This window comes from Triticum urartu, chromosome 2, assembly GCF_003073215.2.
Source record: "Triticum urartu cultivar G1812 chromosome 2, Tu2.1, whole genome shotgun sequence".
NCBI lineage: Eukaryota > Viridiplantae > Streptophyta > Magnoliopsida > Poales > Poaceae > Triticum > Triticum urartu.
Window position 1 is genome coordinate 391,673,439 of NC_053023.1, and position 4,990 is coordinate 391,678,428.

Genomic DNA, 4,990 nt, shown 5'->3' on the forward strand with positions numbered 1-4,990 from the left:
CCAAATATGCATGTAGTGATAGTCATTGTTCATCATTGCTCTATAGTGTGATCTTGCCAGCATATTCCATGTGCTGACCTACACGGCTGCAACGTCTCATGTTGCAGAATTTTCAGACGAGGATTAAGGTGCGATAGGTCATTGTCTTGCACTCAGTTTTGCCGTGGAGTTGGATGGACTCATTTACCTTCGAAGCTTCCGCAGTTATTTTTATTAGATGGCCTTCAGCCATATTATTGTAATAAACACTCTTTATGAGGACCTCGATGTAATAAGTGTGTGATTGAACTTTGTTATAATTCCTCGAGTACTGTGTGTGTCAGCATACCGATCCAGGGATGACACTTAAGCACAGAGACTTCGATCCATTGGGATCGGGTCGCTACAGGTTTTTATAATGTTTCCCCTTCTATTAGTTAACAAAGCTTTTGTTTTGGCTCTGTTTAAGAAAAATTTTGTAGGAGAAAATTATTTTTGAGTTGTCTTACTTTTAGTAAAAACCTTACTTTGATTCTATGACTTCATTGGTTTTATTGTTGGATTTCTTTGTGTGTATGATTGTGTGTTATTATAATTTACTTGTTGTTGTAGTCGAAATTTTATGAAGGTATACTTATTTGTGCTATGTTTGACTCGATAGAATTTTCGGAGTGCGAAGCTTGCTATCACGAGTCACTAGCGTTCGAAGACCGCCAGCCAGGCAAGTCTTGATCATGAAATTATTTACCTATGTTCTATTGCATTAGTAGTATTTCCTCCCCACCATGCATGCAGTAGGAGAAATTGCATAGGTCTTGAGTAGTATCATGTGGTAGGTTGACCCAAAATCCCTTTGTTACCATTGCCCGGGAAGATGTAGTTTATTTTGGTATGCTTGTAGATGGGGTTGGTTGAGTGATTCATATGGGAGATGTGAGAGACAAGATGATGACAACCCCATGATTTCAAGATGCTCAAGATGGTTTTCAAACTCACTACTGGGTGCAGGCCGGATTTGATGGGCACCCTGGAGCAACCAGCGGATGGCCGGGATGCATGGAGAAGCGCCATGCCATGTTGCAGAAAGCTTCACCCATCCATGATGAGGCGGATGAATACACCTTGACCGGAAGCTTACCTGTGCAGCCGCAAGCCATTATGGGCTCTGGCTAGGTTGACCCTATGTGTGACTCTGGCCGGACGGTGCTACAAGATGTAGAAGAACGGTAGGATTGGATGGGCACCGGTAGTGGCCCAGAGGAACTCTACGGAAGGCCCTGTTTCACCCGTCCCACCTTCAAACACTAGGCAGTGCGAGGACATAAAGGATGGAACGATTCTTGCGGGTAAAGTGCACAAGACTCTGTAGAGTAGAAACCTAAACGATTAGCCGTGTCCCCGGTTATGGACAAATGAGCCTCTGGAATATGATTATTTCGGAAATCTCAACACCAAACATAATTAATTGATTGATGGGTTATTAATGATTTCGGATATGAGACACTGGTTGGCGGAACCATCTCGTTAACAACCAACATTTTGTATTAATTGCAAGCAAGTCCTTTGTTGTAGGGAAAAATTGGCTTTTTCACAAAAACATAATACTTAGAGCCCCACAACCAAATTGCATATAGTGTTAGCATTATTATTGTTGTTCTCTCTATGACTTGTCGGCATATTCAAAATGCTGACCTACATGGCTGCAACGTTTCATGTTGTAGATGAGTTTTCCCACCAGGAGTGAGGCTACGATCTACGCTCGGTGATTGCCACATGGAGTCGAATGGACTCGCTTATCGTCTATGCTTCCGCAGCATTTAGTTTTTCTCATGAGTTGGCCTTCGACCGAATTTATTATATTGTAATAAAGACTCGATATGAGAATCGTGTAATAAATCAGGTGTGGTTGAACTTTGATTTTTTCATCAATGTACTGCGTGTGCCAGCATGATCTTGGGATGGTACTGATACACAGAGACTTGAACGATTTCGGATCGGGTCGCTACACGCCCTCTTCCATGTCCAAGGAACCAATTGTCATCGATATCTCCGACAATGAGGAGTGGCTTGTCTTATTACCTCACTATAAGGACCCATGTTCAGTTTGCTAGCTACTGCCTTTCCTTAACAAATTCTAGTGAATTGTGCTATCTACTTTTACCATGCAATCTTCTACTCTAGTGTATATGTTCTATATTTCATGCAATGTGGTGTTCAGTTAACTGTTTGGTTCAATTTTGGAAATGTGATGTTCAATTCTTCAGGGTGCAATTTTCCAAGTTGTCAAGCATGTTTGGTTTGATTAACTATCTGATCTTCTATTAGGAGTATGTTATATTGATGAGGACATCAATACCATTATTACACCCACAGCCCCTACTGTTACATATACTGGACCAATTACTAGAGCTCGCGCACGCCAATTAAATTACCAGGTACTTTCGTTTCTTGGTAATGATTCTAATGTTCATGAGATTATGATGCTGCCTAAATTGGATACATTTGTTTTGCTTGCAAATCAAGGGCCTGGCATGGATAAGAGGGATGAACACTGGAGCAAGACCAAGCATGGAGATGATGGCATGCGCAAGGGGATCAAGAGCGGAGTTACAAGTGATGATTTCAGGACTTTGAAGCCACCATAAGGAGTGCATGAAGCCTTGGACGAAATATACAAGATGCCACTTCATAAATTTCGTCCATAGGCTATTCTAGGTGCTGCGTCACCTTATTAATGGGCTAGGCCCATGTAATTTCGAAATACTTAAGTATAGGCTATTTTTAGAGTCCGTATGTGTGGGGAAACAAGAGTTAGGGTTGGTTTCGGACCCCACCCTCAAGGGCCACGAAATTCCCCCCTCTTCCTCCAATATATACAGCCCTTAGGGCATCGTTTAGACTTTGGGTTTTGTTTAGATTAAAAGTTCGCCATAGCTGCAACTTCTCGTACTTCGTTTGGGTCCAACGACCAGACCAAGACGTCACAGAACCCCACCTTGATCATAAAGCTTTCATCTTATATTCGCAATATCCAGATTGCAATCTCAGTTTCTTGCTTGTTCTTCATTTGCTCGCAGGAAACAAGACGTGCCACCGGGATTACCACCTATTCGAGGGATTGAGCATCAAATTGACTTAATTCCTGGTGCTTCGCTACCCAACCATGCACCATACCGTACCAATCCAGAGGAGACGAAGGAGATTATGCGTCAAGTACAGGAGCTGCTCGACAAAGGTTATATACGCGAATCTCTTAGTCCTTGTGCTGTTCCTATTATACTAGTGCCTAAAGAGGATGGTACGTCGCGTATGTGTGTTGATTGTAGAGGCATTAATAATATTACTATTCGTTATCGTCATCCTATTCCTAGGCTAGATGATATGCTTGATGAATTGAGTGGCTCTACAATGTTCTCCAAAGTTGATTTGCGTAGTGGATACCATCAAATTCGTATGAAATTGGGAGATGAATGGAAAACAGCATTTAAAACTAAGTTTGGTTTATATGAGTGGTTAGTCATGCCTTTTGGGCTAACTAATGCGCCTAGTACTTTTATGAGACTAATGAACGTAATTTAACGTGCTTTCATTGGACGATTTGTGGTAGTCTATTTTGATGATATACTGATTTATAGCAAATCTTTGGAAGAACATTTGGAACATTTACGTGCTGTTTTTATCGCTCTACATGATGCAGGTTTGTTTGGTAACCTTGGGAAGTGCACCTTTTGCACCGACCGAGTATCTTTTCTTGGCTATGTTGTTACTCCACAGGGAATTGAAGTTGATAAAGCCAAGATTGAAGCTATTGAGAGTTGGCCGCAGCCCAAAACGGGCACACAAGTGAGGAGTTCCTTGGCCTCGCTGGTTTCTATAGGCGTTTTGTGAGAGATTTCAGCACCATTGCTGCACCTCTCAACGAGCTTACAAAGAAGGATGTGCCTTTTGTTTGGGGTACCGCACAGGAAGAAGCCTTCACGGTATTGAAAGATAAGTTGACACATGCTCCTTTACTCCAACTTCCTGATTTTAATAAGACTTTTGAGCTTGAATGTGATGCTAGTGGAATTGGATTAGGAGGTGTTGTTATTACAAGATGGCAAACCTGTTGCATACTTTTCTGAAAAATTGAGTGGGCCTAGTCTGAACTATTCTACTTATGATAAAGAATTATATGCTCTTGTTCGGACCTTAGAAACATGGCAACATTATTTATGGCCCAAGGAATTTGTATACATTCTGATCATGAATCTTTGAAACACATTAAAAGTCAAGCAAAACTGAACCGTCGACATGCTAAATGGGTTGAATTCATTGAGACTTTCCCTTATGTCATTAAACACAAGAAGGGTAAAGAAAATGTTATTGCTGATGCCTTGTCTCGTCGTTATACTATGCTTTCACAACTTGACTTTAAAATATTTGGTTTGGAGACCATCAAAGATCAATATGTGCATGATGCTGAATTTAAAGATGTATTGCAGAATTGTAAGGAAGGGAGAACTTGGAACAAGTTCGTTCTTAACGATGGATTTGTGTTTCGTGCTAACAAGCTATGCATTCCAGCTAGCTCCGTTCGTCTTTTGTTGTTGCAGGAGGCGCATGGAGGAGGATTAATGGGACACTTTGGCGTCAAGAAGACGGAGGATATACTTGCTACACATTTCTTTTGGCCAAAGATGAGACGGTGTGTTGAGCGTTTTGTTTCTCGCTGCACTACATGTCAAAGAGCTAAGTCACGACTCAATCCTCATGGTTTATATATGCCTTTGCCTGTACCTAGTATTCCTTGGGAGGATATATCTATGGACTTTGTTTTAGGTTTACCTCGAACAAAGAAGGGGAGGGATAGCATATTTGTTGTCGTGGATAGGTTCTCGAAAATGGCACACTTTATACCATGTCATAAAAGCGATGATGCTGTTAATGTTGCTGATTTGTTCTTTCGTGAAATTATTCGCTTACATGGTGTGCCAAATACTATTGTTTCAGATCGTGATACTAAATTTCT